The 21,894-nt window shown below is 44.7% G+C and overlaps 1 long non-coding RNA gene across 1 annotated transcript; it reads left to right on the top strand.

The window, feature by feature from the left end:
- The first annotated feature begins 11,091 nt into the window (after nt 1-11,091).
- On the top strand, nt 11,092-15,696 carry LOC118001558. Its single transcript, XR_004676734.1, has 2 exons — nt 11,092-11,294; nt 14,026-15,696. It is a non-coding gene; the product is annotated as an uncharacterized LOC118001558 (long non-coding RNA).
- The last annotated feature ends 6,198 nt before the right edge of the window (nt 15,697-21,894 follow it).

Here is a 21,894-nt window from a genome sequence, read left to right as displayed (position 1 = left end):
CACCTAACCTTTCTGTAAATTGCCTTTCATTCTTTCTCTCAGGGCAAGTATGAAGTATAAAGTCGTAAAAACAAATGCAAAACTTATTTTTTAGCCTCTACTTGCTTTGAAGATCTGGATTTAAATGATAGTAATAAACTCTTTCCCTATTAAAAACAACAAAATAGGGGTGCCTGGGTGGCTCAGTTGGTTACACAACTGCCTTCGGCTTGGGTCATGATCCCAGGGTCCTGGGATTGAGTCCCGCATTGGGCTCCCTGCTCAGCAGGGAGCCTGCTTCTCCCTCTCTCTCTGCTGCTCCCCCTGCTTGTGCTATCTCTGTCAAATAAATAAACAAAAAATCTTAAACAACAACAAAATATTCAAAATTTTCTGTATCTTTATGCTTCCAATTCTTTATTTTTTTAAGATTTTATTTATTTATTTGACAGAGAGAGACACAGCAAGAGAGGGAACACAAGCAGGGGGAGAGGGAGAAGCAGGCTTCCCACTGAGCAGGGAGCCAGATGCTGGACTCGATCCCATGACCTGAGCTGAAGGCAGCCGCTTAACCGACTGAGCCACCCAGGTGGCCCTCCAATTCTTTTTTTTAAAGATTTTATTTATTTGAGAGAGAGCATGCGAGAGAGAGCACAAGTGGTGGAGAGGGAGAAGGCAGCTGCCCATCTAGCAGGGAGCCTGATGAGGGACTCGATTCCAGGACCCTGGCATCATAACCTGAGCTGAAGGCAGATGCTTAACCAGCTGAGCCACCCAGGTGCCCTTCTTTATGCTTCCGGTTCTTTTGAGTTTGAATTCTCTATACAAACACATGATTGCTTACACCGGTACTTGAGTACCCTGTAATTCTTATATCTCTGGGTTTAGTTGTTACAGAAAAGTGCTGTCCAATATGGTAGCCACCAGTTAGTGGCTACTGAGAACTTGAAATGTGGCTGGTCTGACTTGAGGTATATTATAAGTGTAAAATACACAGTGGATCTCAAAGTTTTAGTACATGTGGTGGACAGATTCTGAAATAGCTCCCAAAAATCCTTGCTTCACAGCTGTGTGGAATCTCCTCCCCTTTGAATGTGGGTGGGACCTGTGATTTGCTTCTAACAGAATATGGGAAAAGTGATGGGATGTCACTGCTACAGTTATGTTACATGGACTGTAACTTCCATCTTGCTAGCAGACTCTTTCTGTTGACTCCTTTGCTGGCTTGGATGAAGTAGCACACCCTATGGAGAGACCCATTTGGCAGGGAACTAAGGGAAGCCTCAAGCTGGCAGCCAGCCGCAAGATGAGCCCTAGTCTGGTAGCTCACACAGAACTGAATCCTGCCAATAACTATGTGAGCTTCCCCATTTGAGCCTCAGATGAGACCCCAGCCCTGGCTCCCACACCTGGATTGCAGCCTCGTGAGAGACCTTGAAGCAGAAGACCCACTAAGTTATGCCCAGATTCCTGACCTACAGAAACTATGAGATAATGTGTTCTTGTAAGCTGCTAAGTTTGTAGTAATTTATAATGCTACAATAGACAACTAATACAGAACCAAAAAAGAATGTTCACTATCTCATTAATAATTGTTCATTTTATTTATTTATTTTTTAGAGAAAGAGAAAGGATGACTGGGGCAGGGAGGGGTAAGGGGAGAGGGAGAGACAATCTTAAGCAGGTTCCATGCCTGATGTGCAGAGCCAACATAGAGGCTCAGTCTCATGACCCTGAGATCATGACCTGAACTGAAATCAAGAGTCAGATGCTTGGGCGCCTGGGTGGCTCAGTTGGTTAAGCGACTGCCTTCGGCTCAGGTCATGATCCCGGAATCCTGGGATCGAGTCCCACATCGGGCTCCCGGCTCAGCGGGGAGCCTGCTTCTCCCTCTGACCCTATCCCCTCTCATGCTGTTTCTCTCTCTCTCTCTCTCTCAAATAAATAAATAAATAAAATCTTAAAAAAAAAAAAGAGTCAGATGCTTAACCAACCCAGGGACCCCAATAATTGTTTAATATTGATTATATTTGAAATGATACTATTTTGGATATATTAGTTTAAATGGAATATTTTACCAAAATTAATTTTACCTTTTTAAAAAAACTTTTTTAATGTGGCTACTAGAAAATTGAAAATTTAAAATATGTGGCTTGCATTATATTTATGTTGGACATCACTGGCATAGAACTCCAAGGACACAAGAATTTCATGGAGTTTATGCAGCCCAGCATGCTGGAGAGAGTGGGTTATATCCTAGCAGCACCCTGTCACTTACTGGGGCGTGCTATTGAAACAGAAAATAGTCTGTCACTTCTGGAAAAGAATGATTCATTCTTTTTGAAGAGGGGGGAAACTGCTGTATAATTTTTGCCCAGAGGTAAAATCTGCTTAGTCTTCTTACTTTTGGATGCTGCCTTCAGGGTTTAATTTGTTTCAAATTAAGAGCAGGTGGCAGATGCAATTAAAGGAAAAAACAATTGCAAATTAAGCATGATTTTTATTTTAAAAAATTTTTTAAAGATTTTATTTATTTATTTGACAGAGAGAGACACAGCAAGAGAGGGAACACAAGCAGGGGGAGTGGGAGAGGGAGAAGCAGGCTTCCCGCCGAGCAGGGAGCCCGACGCGGGGCTCGATCCCAGGACCCTGGGATCATGACCTGAGCTGAAGGCAGACGCTTAACGACTGAGCCACCCAGGCGCCCTTAAGCACGATTTTTAAAACTTATTTGCAATGACAGCTACACATTCAGGGAATAAATGCTAATTATTTTGAATTATTTGTTTACTCATTGTGTCATATGTGTGCCATTTACTGATTAATGCTTTACAACTTACGCTACATCCTTTATTGCTAATTAGTAAAGCTAAAATGTAGGGTGCCTGGTTGGCTCAGTCAGTAGACCGTGCGATTCTTGATCTCAGGGTTATGAGTTCAAGCCCCATGTTGAATATGGAGCCTACTTAAAAAAAAAAAAAAGCTAAAATGCTGTGGCTGGTGATTCTGAGTTCCAGGAGACTCTTCAAACCATACCCCCTCTGAAAGATCGTGATTTCCCCCAGGTGTGTGCTCACATGTGACTCCCCAGGGAATTGCTGCTGATATGAATGTAGATTGTTATAACCCTCCAGTGTGCTGGGATGGAAAAAAGTAGGTGTTGAGAATAGCTAAAAGGTAATCAAGACGTTTGAGTGCCCTGGGTAGAGTAACTCATTGTTATGCCTTTAAACATGTTAGCTTAAAATATTTGTACCTTCCTGTAGAGAAGAGTTTGAGACATTTAGGGAAGAATGAGGAATTCTCTGTGGCAGCATCATCCTACATGTCCTCTATTATCTCAAGCAAATTAACCGGCAAAACAAAACAAACAAAACAGGTTAACAGTTTTGGTATTATTTCATTCAAGTACTTCCCCGAGTATCTGTCAAATATTTCTTCAGGGCGCCTGGGTGGCTCAGTTGGTTAAGCGACTGCCTGCCTTCGGCTCAGGTCATGATCCTGGAGTCCCAGGATCGAGTCCCGCATCGGGCTCCCTGCTCAGCAGGGAGTCTGCTTCTCCCTCTGACCCTCCTCCCTCTCATGCTCTCTTTCATTCTCTCTCTCTCAAATAAGTAAATAAAATCTTTAAAAAAAAAAAAATTTCTTCAAACCACATACATAATTCGCCAGAGCAGAGGGTTTTAAATAAAACATTTTCTGGGGCACCTGGGTGGCTCCTGGGTGGCTCAGTCGGTTAAGCGTCCCACTGTTGATTTTGGCTCAGGTCATGATCTCAGGATCTTGAGATCGAGCCTCACATCCATGCTGGGTGTGGAGCCTGCTTAAGATTCTCTCTCCCACTACCCCTCCCCCCGCCCCAGCTCTCTCTCTCTCTCTGTCTCTCAAATAAATAAACCTAAAAAAAAAAGAGAATTCCAAATGGTTAATAAAGAGCTGAAAAAAAGTTTAATCTCACTGACAGTGAAAATGCAAATAAAAATGACATCTTTTTTCCAACAAAATTAAAAAATATCTTTTACACTATAATTCTCACATTTAGCAAAGGTTTGCGAATTAGGGACTCTCACTAGTGTTGTGAGTATAAATTTCTAGAGGACAATTTGGCAGTTTATTTTCAAGACCCAGCCTTCCACTTTTAGGAATATATCATAAGAAAATAACTGGAAATGAAAACAGAACACATGCATAAGGATGTTTATAATGTAATGTATAATAGAAATAAATGTCCAATTAGAATATTGTACAGTCATTATGAATAATGTTTTGAAGAATATATAATGACAAAAATTTGGTAAAACCTGCCAAAAACATGTTCTGAGATAACACAAATTCAGGTACAAAGTGATTGCATCTCATCCTCATCAGTTCCCTTTCTCTGCTGGGGTACACTAGAGTCCTTATCTTTTGGGGTGTGGGGAATGTAGGAGGACGAGGCTGGTCTGGGAAACAAGAGACATCCCTTCTTGGGAAGCAGGGAAGTGGAGTTTTGCTCCAGTGTTTTTGTACCTCCAAAAGATTCTAGAAATTGCCGTTGCTATCCTGGAAGTCCTGTCAATCCCTGAACCCAGAATCGTCCCCATCAATATTTCAAGCAGACAGATGCCACGAGGTGCACCAAACTGAAGCCAGCACTTGGGTGGGTTTAGATTTGACTGGCCACCTGCACGGGTCATTCCAATCATTTCATTAACCTTATAGTGATGTGACTTCAAATTTTGTGGTTAAATTTTTTACTGTTTTCTACTGAGTGAAAAAAGCAAGATAGAAAATTTTATGCACATTTGCTCCTAATTCAGCAAAACAAATAAAGCAACTCTAAATATACAGATAGAAAAAGCAAAAATAAATTTACAAATTTATTCGTGGTTACTTCTGATTAGTGAGCTATGGGTAATTTTAATATTCTTTCTTTTAAATTCAAGTGTAATTAACAGTGTTATATTAGTTTCAGGTGTACAATATAATATTCTTTATTATACTTTTCTGCATTTTTCAAATTTTTTCTACATTGGACACATTACTTTTAAAATCTGAAGAAATACTTATAAAAGAATATTGAGAGGAGGGCACCTGACTAGCTTAGTCAGTAGAGCACGTGACTGCTGATCTCTGGGTTGTAAGTTCGAGCCTCTCACTGGGTGTAGCGATTACTTAAAAATAAAATCTTAAAAAAAATTTTGAAAGGAACTTTTTTTTAAACTCAAAGATCTACATACAAATATATGGCTCTCAATAGAGAAATCGCTCTTCAATCTAGCTAATTAAATTCATCTGGTTTTATTTTAACGGCTGACTATTACAGAATGCGGCTTCCTTGGAGTGACATCTTAAGACTATTGGATAAGATGTAAGCAGCATCTGCTTTAGATATTGTTCAGTGGAATCTTGAACAACTGCGTTGACAGATTCAGAAAGGATTTCACAAAGTCTGAAAATGTGGTCCCTGTTCCAGGTTTAGTGTAACATTTCATTAAACGACCATTGTATTATATGTTACAACATTCTTTTGGTTAATAAAAATCTTTAATCCAGTCATCCTGGCCACTTAAAACTTTAGTCATCTCTTGGCGCATAAGGGACCCTCTTGCTTTAAACCTAACAGAAAGTGAAAAACCTGGAAAAACAAAGAGACGTGGAAATAAGACTGAAAGTCATCTGGGTATGAAAAATGCACATAACCTTCCCACTCTTTCAATTGCATTATTTCCATGCAAAGGACCATTTCGGGTCCACATGCAAATGGCAAATGATGTATAGCACTTTTGTGGGCTGGAGATTCTTTTCTGTGAGGCGGAAGTGAGGTTTCAATTATTTACACTAGAATTTAATGACCCTATTAGGCCTTGACTCCGCCTCCTGCCCAGGAGTGGAAGGGGATCTTAAAAAGATCCCTCAAAGGGAATGAGCCCACCCAGCTCAGGCCTTCCTCGGGGAAAAGCGAGGCCCAACCCCAAGCTTTTCTTCCTCCCCAACTGGATGCTCTGCAGGGAGAATAAAATGAGGAAGCTGAAGCTTTGCCCGGGGATTTTTCATTATTTTTTTCTACAGCTCAGTTCTTAATTTTTCTTCGTTTTTCCTGGGAGTTTTTTGCCTGTGTCATCTGGACCTGAGAGAACTGGTCTCACTTGTCATGGGATGGATGAAATGAGGTAATACTATAATTTCTGTTAAAGAGCCTGTGAATGATGGAAGGAGGGCTCCTGAGGAGGGGGAGGGGCATCCCGAGGCCCCTGGGGCTGGAGAAGGTGGGCTTTCTACTCCCTTGTTATGTGGGAGTCCAGGAGGGAAGGCCCCAGAATGTGCTGGGTTATTAATTTATTTAAATGACTTTACCTATTTGTGAATGAATGATACAAAATTCAAAAAGTGCAAACCAGTATGTAATGAAAAATGGGTCTTACTTTTCTGCCCTGGCCAGCCAGTTCCCCTCCTTGGCGGCAAGCACTGCTATCAATTTCTTGTGTATCTCTATGGAAATACTCTTTTTCTGTCTAGTTTTGTTTTGCTTTGTTTTGTTTTTAAACACAGATAATATACTGTACATACTGTTCTGTACTTTTTTTCATTTAAGAATTTATCTTGGAGATTTTTCTTTGTAGTACTTGTAATGCTCTTTTTCTCTTTTAAATGACATAATATTTCATGATAAGGATATGCTATCATTTCTACAGCTGGGCTTTGGCCTTTGGATAATTAGTTGATTTCCAATCCTTTGTGGTTATAAACAGTGCTGCAACAGATCTTTGAACACATATCCTTTTGCATTTCTGCAAATACATGTGTAGGCTAAATTCATAAAATTAGAATTGTTAGGTCTAAGGGGACATGTATTTTTAATACTGATAGATGTCAAATTCCTTTCCATAATCCCATCAGCATTGATGATAGGGCCTGATTTCTCACATCCTTGCCAACACAATGGAGACACTGAATTTAAATTCTGGCCAAAGAGATTAAGAGTTGCTTCCTTTTTTTTTTTTTTTCCATTTCCTTAAGGAAAAAATCCCCGGATGCTAGAGGTAGGCATCCTACTACCCAATTTGCAACTGAAAATGCACAGATGCAATTCTGTGCAAACAATTCTTTCACTTTACATTTGTTTTCTTATTTGGATGGAGCTTAAGACCTGAGAGAATTTCTTTGAGAGAGTCTAGAGGGAAAAAAGAACTAAAAGTTAAAGAAGTTCATTGTGGTTTATTAGCTTTATAGGGCTTCAAAAATTCAGGGCTTTTAAAATCAGCACAAAGGAGTTTTTATTGTTTGACAGTTAGAGCTGAGGGGGGTCCTTATGGCCAGCAGGGGGCAGCATGTCCCCACAGAGTCAGGCTGAGCCTCCATCAGCCGACTGAGCGAGCTCCAGCACGGGACTTAGAACCCATTCAGTCAGAAGCACTAATTCACTTTTTTACCTTCACTGTCAACTCACTGTTGAAAACAGGCTGGAGTTCCTGAGTACAGAACAAGGCTTAGCTAAAAAATCAGGATAAATTAAAATGTTAAATGCCAGCCAAATCTAGGGTAGCATGAAATAAGGGGGAAGAATACTGTGAACATAAATAAGCATAGCACCATATTGTAAGATAGAATTTAAATGAAATATTTGATTATCCCAGCCACCACTTCTGGTATAAAGCACAGAAGGACTATCCTTTATTGGATTAATATATTTCATATCCATTTTTCTGAGAAATGCTGAAAATGTCAAATAATATCTTCTGTTCCCCTAGAAATAGGATTAATTAGTTCACCTTAAAAAGCAAATTAACCTGCTCCCTTAATATGAGTCCATTCAACCAGCAAATACGGATTGAATGCTAGGTGCAGAGGATATGAGGTAGAGAAGACATGGTCTCTGCTCTTGCTGGCAAAGCAAACACCTGGGACCTGGGTCAGGAAGCTGTGGTTGGTTCTAGCTTTAGGTGAGGCACCGTAACTGGCTATGTGGCCTTAGGCAAGTTACTTAACTTCTCTGTGCCTCAGAAATGTAAATGAAACTAATGCCCTGACCTCAGTAACCTCATAGGTGCACATAGAAAATGCCACATGCAAAGATGCTTGAAAAAAAGAGCAAGGGCTATACAAAGGAAATATTTATAAACCCACACGATAATGAATATGCCCTATAGCAATTGAAGCGGCAGCTTAGTGAGTATTGTGTGCTGGGCACTCTGCTAAACATACACATTATCTCAGTTAAGCTCATACTCCTGTGAGGTGGGTATCATTTGCCAGGTCAGGAATTCATGGTGTAGGGAGGTTGGGAAGCTCGCCCGAAGTCAGACTGGTCAAGAGTGGTGAGGCAGGATCAAATCCAGGTCTGACTCCGGACTCTACTGTAAGGCACGCCTGTCTGGCTCTTTACCATTCCTCACAGTTCTGCTCTTAGAAATTGTAGGTATTGCTCCCTTAATTGTACTCATAAGAGAACTAGCATCAAAAAGTTAGGTCACATGCCGTCTCATGAAAAAAATATTAAAATATAAAGTTATGACTTTCCACAAATAGCTCAACTTATTGAATCAACTGGTTTCAAGATCATTTCGTGAAATAATTTTTCTGTAAAAATGGAAAGGAGGGGCGCCTGGCTGGCTCAATCTGTAGAAATAGTCTCTCGATCCCAGGTGGTGAGTTCAAGCTCCACACTGGGTGTGGAGCCTACTTTAAAAAAAAAAAAAAAAGGAAATTGGACGTGTGTCCTAGGAAAAATTCTAGGAGAAGTGATGAGATTCACAATTTAGTAGCATGAGCTAGGGAAAAGCAGACAAATAACTACAGGAAACCAGGAACAGAATAAATATGAAATAAAAATCATCAACAAAAAGAATCCCAGAGGAAAGGTTCAGGCAGATTTCTTGAGTTTCCTGCCATATAGGAAATCGGGTGTGGTGGGGATTTGTAAAGAGGACTTTTCAGGAGGGCTAAGCCTCCAGGGTACAGAACTGCCAAAGCCCTGGGCCACACCCCCTGTAGGATGCCCAGGGGAACTGCTAGGCAGATGCGAAAGGCCTTGCTTCGTGAATTACGCAGTCTCATTAGCTGGTGATGAAGTGGCTCACAAAGCAGAGATCCCAGGTGCCTGGCCAATTTGGGGTACTATTTGATGCTTGTTATTTCTTTTACAAATCACACAGCTGCAAAGAAGGTAAGTACTTTTCGGTTCCTGGGACCTTCCGTGCAAGAGCAAATAGCACCTGAGAGCTCCCAGGGTAAGACAGGCACTGGTCTAACACTTCATCCACAATAACTCTTTAATAACTAATAATGGTTCTATTATCTCCATTTTACAGATGAAGAAACTGCCACTTTCCCTGGTACAATCAGGATTTGAACCCAGGCAGTCTGACTCTAGAGTCTGTATTCTTAATCATTCCATTAGTCCATCTCCTTAAATTAATAACAAAGAGGAGGGAGAAGACAGAGGGGGAGGAGGAATAGGAGAAAAAAAAAAAAAGATGAAGGACACCATAAATGGATCCTATGAATACCACCGTTTAGTTCAATAAGCAGCTTCTGGAGAACCTGCTTTGAACCCTGCCTTGGAACTAGGCACTCCTAAGCCACAGTCTATTCACACCCTGCAAGAGGAGTGGAGAAGCTGAACAGGTTATTTCTATACAATGTGATAACACTGTTTAACGGGGAAGTCCACTGGTGCACGACAGAAATTCCTGTGTTCCCAAGCACATACCGAACGTGGAAAGTTACTGAGTTAAAGGTACAGACTAATTCAGTCAAAGACCCACTATTGTGGAGTCTATTGTCACTCTGCTTCTATAAAACTAAGCTTGTTTTTACAAGACTGTTCTCGAAAAGTGAAATTTAAACAAATTCACAACCCTACTAGGTTTGGTCTCTGTTGTTTCCTTTAGAGACCGCAAAACAGTCAGGCAAACGTTAAATACAAGGATTAAATCCTGTAATAAAAAAATTAAACCGAAAATATTCCCCTGGTAAAATTGTTTCTACTTTTGCTGTATGCTTTGAAGTTTCTGCAATAGAATGGTTGGAAAATATTTTCCACTAAAATCTGCAGAATGATGACTAATCTCCTATTTGCGCCAGTTCGTTAAATTGCCTAATGGCAGCTACGTAAAAGTAAATGCATGTCCCAAAAGCTTTTGCTTTAAACGAATGACGAGCAAGTGCTCTCCTACAGACCAAAGAAGTGTGTCCCCAGGAATTCCAGAGGGGCAGTGAATTCTAATGCGACCGCCTGAGAGGTTCCTGGTCCCTGCGTAGGGCCTGGGAGCAAAGCCGCGTGGGGGAAGGCCAGCAGGCTTTTAGGGCTGGAGGGGGTGGGTCACCCCTCGGGGTGGGCTGTCGCCTGCTCGCCCCCGTCCGCCCGCCACCGCAGAGAGGAGCGCCAGGGCCGAAACCCAGTGGTTCGCGGCGTCCGGGCAGCGAGTCAGCGCCCAGCGGGCGGCTCCCCAACTCTCTGGAGGATGCGAACCCGGGATGCGCCCCAGAGCTCACACAGCGTGGCCGACTCAGGAGCTCCAAAAACAAAGCGAGGGGCTGGGCGGGCGCGGCGGGCACGAGGCCGAGCGCACGCCTCCGAGTCCGGGCGCCGCCGGCGAGCCCGGCCGACCAGCCCGGGTACCCAGAACGCCCCACAGCCCCCCTTCCTCTGCTGCGGGGATCTGAGAAACCCCAAGCCGAGGGAGCCCCCCGCCCCCGGCACTAGAGGCTGCTCGCCGCGCGGGAGCCTCAGACTTTTCTCTCGGGGGGGTGTGTGTGTTTGTGGGGTAAGATGGCAGGTCCGGGGAAACAAAGGAAACTTGGGCCCGGCCCCGGGAGCGGCGTGTGTGGTTCGCGAGTGCGCCCCGGGTCCTGTGTGGGAGTCGCCGGGCGCCTGTGCCAGCCTGCACGCAGTCGGCTCGGGGAAACACAAAGCAGCACGCCAGCGGCCGGCGGCGCCCTGCCGCCCACCTGCCGCGGCCCGGCCGCCCCGGGGTCTCCCGGGCGTCGGCGGAGGGAGGGGGCGCCCGGGAGCCCGCCGGGGGAGGGGGCGGGGAGGGCGGGGAGGCGGCCGGCGGGCGCGCGCGGGGGGGCGGGGGCGGCGGAGGAGGGGAGCGCGGGTGGGCGGGCGGCGTCACGTCACGGCTATTGTGGCTGTCCCGGTATATAAGGTCCCGCCGGCCGGCCGCGCTCCCCACCTTGCCTGCGCCCGCCCGGAGCCACCGGTTCTCCACTCACCCCGCATCCAGTGAGACGCGCCGCGCACCGACGCCGACGGAGCGGACATGGGCAGAGCGATGGTGGCCAGGCTCGGACTGGGGCTGCTGCTTCTGGCGCTGCTCCTACCCACGCAGGTGAGGCCCTGGCGCCCGCGGGGCTCGGGGGCCGCGCCTGAGGGGGGGCGGAGCCGCCCCCAGGGGACCGACCTGCGCCCCCAGCGCGGGCCGCGGACTAGGGCGCAGAGAGAGAATCCCGCGTAATCCGGCCTGGGGGAGGGCAGCGTGGAGCCCACTTTCCGCTCCTTGGGGGCTGCCCCCACCCTCCCGCGGCCCCGGGAACAATGCACCTCCGCGCGTGGGCCGGGAGGCCCCTGCCCTGCCCCAAGTCCCACGCAGCTGCTTCCCAGGCCGACTGGCGCCCACCACCCGCTTTCTCCCAGAGGTCCGAGGCACTGGAGGGGAAGAGAATGTGTCTTTCCCACCTCTGGAGCGCCCAGAGACCTCGGGCTGTTCCGGGAGGGCATCCCGCTTCCCTCCAGGACTGTCTTCGCGCCCCCCGCGCACCACACAAAGAGGGGACGATCCCCTTCGGGGGCGCCGCTCTCACCCATCGTCCCCTCAGCTGGTTCGGGGATCCCGGGGAAGCCCTGCTTTTCAGGCCCTGTTAACCCACCCCAGTCCCGCGTGGTTCCCGGCTGAAGCCAGGGCGGGGACCCACTCCTGACCCTGCGCTCTCCCGGGTACGACCTCACATTACACGTCCATTTCTTGTCACCTCGGAACCCCGTGGTAGCTTGCAGCGGCTACCTCTGGGCAGGCGGCGGGTGGGACGTTGCCGTCCCGAGTCCCCGCCAGGCTTTGTCCCGGTCGCCGCCGCCCCCTCCCCAGATTCTCTATCCCGGGAACCGACCTCGCGTCAGCGCGCTTAGCGAGGACTGAGCGGCCCCGCAGGTGGGTGTGCGGCGTCCTCGATGGAGGCTGGGGGCTGAGCCTGGGAGACCCGAGCGGGGTGGGGGGCGCTGGGGGCGGGAAGGGTCAATTTTCTCCAGCAACTCGCTCTCGGAGGGCAGGGGTGGGAACGTGGGGCTCCCCACCTCTTTCAACTGGGGCTTAATGAGGGGTGTCTCCTGAGCTTTTCCTCCGAGAAGTTGGGTGCCACGGGTCTTTGGTCCCCAGACAGCCGCCGTGCTCACCTGGGAGCGCAGCCCGAGAGAGGAGCGCTCCTCCGCTTCCCCTCCGCGGGCCGGGTAACTGTACCCTATTGTTGTCTTGCGGGTCGGCTGCGCTCCCGAGCCTTTCACAATTCTTCCGTGGGGGAGGGGCGCGGCCGCAGGAAACGTACTGATCTCCCCCCACCCGCACCCCATCTCCTTTCCGACCAGATTTTTCCCCCCAGAAATTTCAAGAGGGAGGTTTTAGTTAAGCAGATCTAGTTTGGTAGGGAAAATTTTGTTTAATGTCAATTTCATGTATTAACATTAGTTTCTTTTGTTGGTGTAGAGGACCTTTAGATTCTCCTATTGGTGCACTAGACTCTGACAAAGGTCACCTGCTGCACTCACTGTAAGGTCTTTGTATACCTGAGAACAGATAACCCTTAAGGCATCCCAGACCAGGTATTGTCCCAGAGCCCTGGTTTAAATAATTTCCCATATTATTAATGCTTTCCTTTTAGTGGGAGTGCTATTCCTCGATAGGACAAGCTGAATGTGGCACACAGTAGGTGCCCACTAAGCATCTTTGACTTGATCGAGATGTTTTTTATTTTGTGTTGGATTTATCCATTTCAAGTCCATATTTGCTTAATGATGGGTTTTACAACAAAGGGAGCTGATGTTGATATAGAACAGATTTATCTTTGGATCATCGGCAGAGAAGTGTATGTGTGGCCCAGACCTGCTTGGTGCCACATCCTCCTTCCTGTCTGTAATCAGAAGCCCTCGTAAACCCTCCCTCGCAGTGAGAGCTGAAATCTCCCATCTGCCTTTGTTCTGTGACAAAGGAGAGATTATCACGTGCCCCGCTGGACTGTGCATTTTGTGACTTGAAAAATCAGGGTGGTGAATGATGCCACTCAGGCTTCGGGACACTAGGGGAACCTTGGTTCTTGGCCACAGCATTGGACTTAATGACCAGGCAGGGAGGCTGCTGCCGGTGAAAACACCAAACCTTCTTGGTGTCTTTTGTGAAGTCATTCTGACGACGTGACGTTTGGGGGAGAAGTCATTTTGCTTCAAGGAAAGGGCTCATATTTTTCAATTTAAAACCAATATTGTGGCCACTTTTGAGAAGATATATATATCTATATAATTTCAAGATTTCAAGGGAGCAGATATATATCCCATGTCCCCTTAAGTTAAATCCAGGGCTGTGTTAAATGGGTATGGGACAGTTGCCTAGCAAATCCAAGATAGACAGTTTTACAAATTTACAAATTTTACAATATTTTAGAATCCAAGTTATTCATGCAACTTTCAAATCTTCCCCTTCCTGGGAGAGTAGAGTAAATCTTTTTGCAATGTCAGTAAGTCAATATAGTCACAAAAACTAGATTAGTTAACTTGGTCCTTTGTTTCTTCAAAGAGAATTAAAAATAGAATCACACTCTTGGAAGTTAATAGTTATTGAGGAACGTTTTTGGTTGGTGCTACTTGCAGTCATTTAGGCATCTGTAGGTAGTTTGTGTTGAAAGTAAAAGAATGATCTTAGTGGGACTAAGCAAGAATTCAGAATTAAATAACAGGTGAGGAAATAATGGGAGAAGAGCAATCTAAGAATATATCCTTTATCTAATTGCATATTAAGTGTACATAGAGGCAGCTGTGACATGTGGAAATTTACCAGTATAACTTTTTATATATTTTAGATTTATTCAAATCAAACAGCTGTTGTAACACTTTCAAGTAACTCCTCCTCCCAGAGTACCTCAACTGCCCCAAATCCAGCTAATACCACCACCACACCATCTGGCGGAGCTCTGCAGTCATCAGCCAGTCTCTTCGTGATCTCGTTCTCCCTTCTACATCTCTACTGTTAAAAGACTCAGGCCAAGAAACATCTATACTTCCCCATCTTCTAAACCCAATCCAAAAGGCATCAGACATCCGGCGTGACAAGGAAAAAACAGGTCTTCATTGAATCTGCTAATTCCACACCTTATTTTATTGACAAAGAAAATGTTGAGGATCCCAAATTTGATTGGTTTGAAGAACATGTGAAGGGTTTGACTAGATGATGAATGTCTATTAAATCTACTGGAGTTTCATGTACAAGATGAAGAGACAGCATCCAAGATTAGTTTTAAGAGATAATTTCTTTAAATGTGGCCTAGGAAGTATGGACATGTAAAATCCTACCTTGAAAATGAGAATAGATTTTATCTTACCTAGATGTGAAAGATGGGATGTGAACAGATTCAGTTTTCATTTGGTTCATTAAATCTTTAAGGCCATAAAACAGTTAATACAAAAAGCTTCCATGATTCTATTTATATGTACATTAGGAGGAACTTCCAGGTGTTACTGTAAATCCTCAATGCATTGTTTCAGCAGTACTAACTTAATGCCTGTGTACTCTAGATAAGTTTTACCTTGTTAAGCTATCACTGTTTCTTGGGAACTGAACTCTTCCTCTGAGGCTTTGGATTTGACATTGCATTTGATTTTTTTTATATAGTAATTGACATGTGCCAGGGCAATGATGGATTGGAATCTACCCCCGATTGAAGCATAATGAGTAAATTTTGCTTATGTACTGATTACTTACTCCTATTCAACAAGAGTGCCAGATTCATTTAGCTAAACTGATTCCAAAAGAGTAGAAGATCATTGACCTCTGCTAATTTCAAAATGCTTTTTATTTCTGCATATGTTGAATACTTTTTATAATTTAAAAGATCTGTTTTGAAGGTAAAATTGACAAATCTTGAAATTAAAAAGGCAAAATATGTGCAGGAGCCAAAACTGTAAATCAGGTATTTGGGAAGTGAAGACTGGAAGCTTACGTTAAATTCGGAAAAACTTTTATACTCTTTCTGTAAATACTTTTTTTTTTTTTTTAACTCTGAACCAGAATAGCCACATTTGGAACACTTTCTGTTAGTCAATATTTTTAGATAGTTAGAACCTGGTCCTAAGCCTAAAGTGGGCTTGATTCTGGAAAGTAAATCTTTTTACAACTGCCTCGATGCACAGAAAGCTTTTTTAAAATAGACACTCTAAGGTCTTTTGTTCGCATGGTCACACACTGATGCTTAGATGTTCCAGTATCTAATATGGCCACAGTAGTCTTGATAACTAAAGTCCTTTTTTCCCATCTTTAGGAACCTACACCAGAACAACCATATCCAACAGATCTCAAGCTACTGTGTGTGTGAATGAACATTCCATTTTGTTCCATACCTGAATGCTGTACATCTATTTTGGATTGTATATTGTGTTTGTGTATTTATGCTTTGATTCATAGTAACTTCTCATGTTATGGAATTGATTTGCATTGAACACAAACTGTAAATAAAAAGAAATGGCTGAAAGAGCAATCTATTGAATTTTAAGTTTTTTTTTTTTTTAGAGGAGGGGAGGGGCAGAGGGGGAGAGAGAATCTTAAGCAGGCTCCACATCCACCCCAGAGCCCAGTGGGGGCTCCATCTCACGACCCTGAGATCATGACCTGGGCTGAAACCAAGAGTTAAACGCTTAACCAACTGAGCCACCCAGGTGCCCCTATTGAATTTTAAGTTTTTCTGATGCAGCAAATAGTTTGTGGATTATCATGGTTAAAGGAGTCTATTTAAGCTATTAAGAATATATCAGTATTTTCCTATTAACCAGAACATTATAGTTGAGCTGTTTTGCATTGCTAACTAGCAGGAGGTTTTGACTAAAGAATCTGAAAGTGGTCATCTTAAAGCTCCTAAGGAAGGTTGTATACTACCCTAGTTATTCAACAAATATTGGGTGGCAGCTATGTTCCAGGGTACTGAAGATGGAATGCTGAACTTGCTGGGCAAGTTACTTTGGGAAAGAGTATGTATATGATGACAGAGAAGCAGTATGTTGTCAGTGCTGTGAGGCCAGGGTGATAAGTCATGGGCTCTGGGCTGCGTCATTATGGGTGGTCTTGGGCACTTGAACTGAGATCTGGAGGGCCATTTCTTTTTCTTTTTTTAAGGATTTTATCTATTTGAGAGAGAATGAGAGAGAGAGCATGAAATGGAGGGTCAGAGGGAGAAGCAGACTCCCTGCCGAGCAGGGAGCCCGATATGGGACTCGATCCTGGGACTCCAGGATCATGACCTCAGCCGAAGGCAGTCGCTTAACCAACCGAGCCACCCAGGCGCCCTGGAGGGCCATTTCTGATGGAGGGAACATGTGCTAAGTCCCTGAGTCTGTTTAGTGCCTGGCACTGTTTTCATACAAATCACTTTGGTTTCCTAAGCTGTCACTTTTACCTGCTCCTTTCAGACTCTAGAGTTCTTTGATCCTGGACTCCTAGCTCTCCCATCTTTATTGCTGGTCAGGGACTGCCAGAAAAGGCAGGATGGAATTTGGGAATAAGTGGGAGCTAGCGCACAGGTGTCAGTTTCTCCGAGGAATCCGTTCTGTTAACGCCTTTCAGCTGGTGGAATCAGGCCCACCCAGAGTAGGAGAGTCTGAAGTCAACTGATACCAGACATTAAGAACATTTACAAAATACTTCAAAGCAACACCTTGATTAGTGTTTGGCTGAGCCACAGGACTACCCAAGTTGACACATGAACCAATCATTATACAGTCCACCTCTTGTCCACCTGGCACTCACACTCCACTCAACCATACTTAATTAACAAATAAGGACAATAACAAGACCATACCTCTAATGTGAAGAACTATCCTGCATACAACCCTAGACAACCCTTTCCCTAGAAGAGGATGCAAACTCTGGGTCATGCTCACTCGTCTTGATAACCCACATAAATGCTGTGATATAAAGTTCACTGTTATTAGTACATAATGTTAGATGATGAGGGAAGAAAACAAATTTGCTGTGTGTGTGTGTATACAAACATAAGGAAGAAATATAATTCACAGTCCTCATTTCAGCAACCGGTCACATGGCTATCGGGGTATTTATGGCTGCCTTCTTCATCCATTCCATATTTCTTTTGTCCTCAGCAAGCACTTCAGCTGGTCATGGTTCTTAAGCTGGAGAAGTGACTTAAACCTTTGTCTGAATTTGGTTGTAGTTTTCTACTCACTTCAATCATAGAACATGATAGTACTAAGAGAAGCCCCAACAGATCTGTTATTCCAGACACCTTCTTCCCTAGGCTTCACTGTATAGTAGCAACCCAAATTTCCTTTGGTAGTCAAGATCAGTCACTCCAATCAGTACAGTAACTCCCTTCTTTGTTGATTCAGAGGCTTGTGGAGCTCAGAGTGGTTGGGTGGCAGTCTCAACTTCTGGTTCAATGGAATCACTGCTATGTCTTCTGGTGGAGACATTCCTTTAGAACTAAGATCTCTAGGCCAGCAGAGCATAAGGTCTCAAGGATAGGAAGTATACATTTTGCTAGTGAATCACATATTAGAGATCATAGTGAGTGCCGCCACTCCCATCTTCACCCCTTGATTCCTGGATCTGCGAACTGTGGCTATGGGAGAAACAGCACCACGCTTAGAGCGTATAAAGCCTCCTGGAATTCAAAGTCCTAGCCCTGAAGATATTGCCACCTAGCTGGAGCTGTAACTTGAGTTTTCAAAAAGCCATTCTATCAATCCATCGCTCCAGGATGGCAGGGAAAATGGTAAGACCAGTGAATTACACAGACACGGGCCCATTGCCACACATCGTTGGCCAAGTTCCTTGATCGGAAACAATATTATGTGGATCACCATGATGGTGGATAAGGTATTCTATAAATTCACAGATGTTTTGGCAAAAATCTATGCAGAGAAGGCAAATCCATACCCAAAATAAGTGTCTATTCAGTAAGAACAAAATGCTGCTTTTTGTTCCACCATGATGGAAGTGGTCCAATGTAATCAACATTCCACCTGGCTGATCACTCCAAGCAATGGTGCCATGTGGGGAACTCACTGTTGGTCTCGGCTACAGCAGTTCCGGCACTCAGCAGCAGCTGTAGCCAGGTCAGCCCCAGTACAAGTCCATGTTGCTGGGCCCGTGCATAACCTCCATCCCTGCCACCAACCATGGCCACTTTGTTCATGAACCCATTGGGTGATGACAGAGATGGCCAGGGAATGAAGCTGACTGGGATACATAGAACGGGTCATCTCATCCACTTGTTTTTTAAAACACTCCTCTGCTGAGGCCATCTTTTGGTGAATATTCACATGGGACACAAAATTTTTTTTTTTTTTTAAGATTTATTTATTTGAGAGAGAGAGAGAGAGCACGAGCAGGAGGGGCAGAGGGAGGGAGAGACAGAAACTCCCGCCGCAGGGCTCGATCTCATGACCCTGAGATCATGACCTGAGCCGAAACCAAGAGTCTGGTACCTAACCGACTGCACTACTCAGGCCCCCCGGGACAAAAACATCTTAACACTCTTCCCATTCAGAGATGTCTCCCTATATATCTCTTTCCCAGCCTTCCTTGTCACCAGTTTTCCAATCATGTTCCTTCCAAGTGCATCCAACCAAACTGCTGGCCACAACCCATAAACTGGTATAGTCCCACCCCTTGGAAAGGCCATTTCTCTTTCCAAGCAAAGTGAACAACCAGGTGCAGTGCTTGTGATTCTGCCCACTGGAGTATTCCCCCCCCCTTTTTTTTTTTAAAGATTTTATTTATTTATTTGACAGAGAGAGAGAGCACAAGGAGGGAGGGAGCAGTGGACAGAGGGAGAGGGAGAAGCAGGCTCCCCTCTGAGCAGGGAGCCTGACCTGGGGCTCAGTCTCACCGCTCTGGGACCATGACCTGAGCTGAAAGCAGATGCTTCACTGACTGAGCCACCCAGGTGCCCCTTTATCACTGTCCCTCAGGGATGTCCCAGAAGGGAGTTGTAGAGCTGTAGCTGTCTACTTTGGGGTGGTGCCTGCATATCGTGCAGACCCTGTAAACCAGGACCAAGTTTTCTCTTCCTCAGTGCACTGGTCATAGGGAACTCGCCAGGAAGCCACAGGTGCAGGCTGGGAGAGAGAAGGTGATGTCACAGGAATAGAGGCCCTGGGCATTTGGGCCACTTCTTCATGTAACTTGTATCTTCAGGGCCTCCTCAAGCCCGAGGTCGTATGTACCACCTTCATCTGACAGTAGAGTGTTGCTATGCACACCCAACTTTATGGCTCAGTGGGCTACACCACAGCCAGTTCATGAAGGGCAGCTCAGTGTGTATGGTGATCTGTGGTTAAGCATTCAGTTTTTACTAAAGCCCAGTGATGAGTCAAAGCTTGTTTCTCAAGGAAGATTTCCTGTCCGCAGAGAAGGGCAGGACTTTGCTCTGAAATCCTAAAAGTCATACCCAACCCTTGATCATTAGATTATAGAAGTTTATAGAAAAGCAACCCAAAATTTGGGGATATCTTTTAAAAAGTAATTATCAGTGCTTATGGAGGAGGAAATAGAATAACTTTTTCAACTATTCTTTGAAAATGATTTCAAACTAATCTGGGCTGTTGTATTTATCAGACAATTACTCTAAATTGGGGGTTATACTTTAAATATTCACATGTGAATACTAGTCATAATTTATGGCTAAATTGTCTAATGAATATTCATTGTATGGATGTCTCTTGAGCTAAGTAGTAGATAAAAGCAAACAATTTAGAGACAAGCAGATAGTTGAAGAACTATGCTATAAAATTAGGATGAGAAAAATCTATTTAGAACTAAGCATTCTAAACACACACACCCAGGGCCACCACTGTCCTTAAAACAGAACTCAAACATTTAGGTAGCTGAAAAGTATGTGTTTTTCATTTCTCATAAACCTCATTTGGGGTTGGCTTGATTATTTTTGATTCCTTCCATAAGTATAAAGAGAATACATATAATGTTTTTTTTCTAATTTTGGTAGGATGGCACTTTTTGAAACAATGAAGTCCCTGCCATGGTTTGCTTTTCAGTGTCTCTTCAAATTACATCTAAACTTGAAAATCAGTGCATTTCCAAGAACTTTGAGGAAGTTTCCATATTTATGATTTTACAAAGAAACACCTCTGTGAGCCCAAAGGGTCTGACGTGGTTTTGCTGTCATGCCTCTCAGCAACTGGCAGGTGCTAAGGTGTGCAGAAACCGAACATGTCCAAAGCTGAACTCATTACCTTCCCCTCCACAGACCGCTGCTTTTCTATTCAGAGCACCTGCCTGCCAAGTCTCTCTCATTACAGGCCTAGGAGCTGCTTCTCCTCTCCCCATCTCCAATCAGCCACAAAATCTTGTCGCTACTAAGTCAGAAATGTCTAGGTGACCTGCCTCTCTTCTCCCTCCCCCTGCCTTCCTCTGCCTTGCATTGAAACTCTTCCTCTCTGTCCTTCCCTCTCAGTCTTTCCACCCCATGCCTCGTCTCTAAAATGTGGATCTGATCGTTGTGTTCCTCACTTTAAAGGTTTGGCTGGCTACCCTTTGCCTATAGAAGGTAAAATAGAAACCCCCATTCATGGTCCATAGGCTTTTCACAGTCTGGCCCCAATCCAACTCTTCAGTCACACTAGATTGCTCCCCATTCTCTGAATTAACAATGTCAATGTCTTTTTCATGTCTCCATGGCTTTATATGCATCCACTCATCCAACTCAGTGTGGCAGTTAAAGGTGTGGATGCTTAAGCCAGGCTGCCTCAGTTTGCCTCCAAGCCTTGCTTGACTAGCTAAAGAGCTTAGGTAATTACATGCATTCTCTGTGGCCTGGGAGTCTTGTCTGTAAATGGGCTTGTGAGTAATGGTACCTATCTCATAAGGTTGTTGGGAGAATTAAGTGAGTTAACACGCAGAGCTTTAGAACTGAGTCTGGTATGTTGCGAGTACATATTTGATAAACATTGGCCAGCATTCTTTTCCATTAATATATGAACATTGTGTTGACCCATCTTGAAGGCAGTCCCTTGAAGGCAGGAACTGTGCCATAATCATCTCTGGACGCCTGATGTGTGACTGAGAGTAGGTGCTCAATTAATACTGAGTAAGTAAAAGAGCCAGCAGCAATACCTTAGTACGGTAACTGGGGGGAGGGACAGACCTTCAATACTATATTAGGTCATGGGGGAAGCATGACAAGGTGGTTAGGACTATTTCTAAATAGGCTGGTCCCGGGGCTGCTTGTTTTCATCGGATAAGCAAGCTGCTTATCTATCTGTAACAATGGTTCTCAACTCCGACTGCATATTAGAATCATTTGGGAAGCTTTTTAGAAATAATGATGGCTGGCTCAGTTGGTAGAGCATGTGACTCTTGATCTCACAGTTGTGAATTCATGTCCCACGTTGGGTGTAGGGATGACTTAAAAATAAAATCTTAAAAAAAATGGTGGGATGTCTGCCACCTCTACCTACCTAGAAGATTCTGATTTAATTGGTCTGGGTGGAGTTCGGTCATCAGTACTTTTTAAAAGATCTGCAGGTGATTCTAAAGTGCAGCCTCGTGAGAAGCACAGGCCCGAGAGTGGGTTGGGGCAGCTCTGCTTTCTTAGACCCACTGGCTGGCAGGGGAGGGAGCCAGACCCGGTCCTGACCCGGGGCTTTAAGTCGTTGTGCCTAGCAAAGGTGTTCACATGGGGGCTGTGCTTGGAGACAAGGAG

This window comes from Mirounga leonina, unplaced genomic scaffold (genome assembly GCF_011800145.1).
Source record: "Mirounga leonina isolate KUSES-001 unplaced genomic scaffold, KU_Mleo_1.0 Mir_53, whole genome shotgun sequence".
Classification (NCBI taxonomy): Eukaryota; Metazoa; Chordata; class Mammalia; order Carnivora; family Phocidae; genus Mirounga; species Mirounga leonina.
This window is presented reverse-complemented; position numbering and strand designations above follow the sequence as displayed.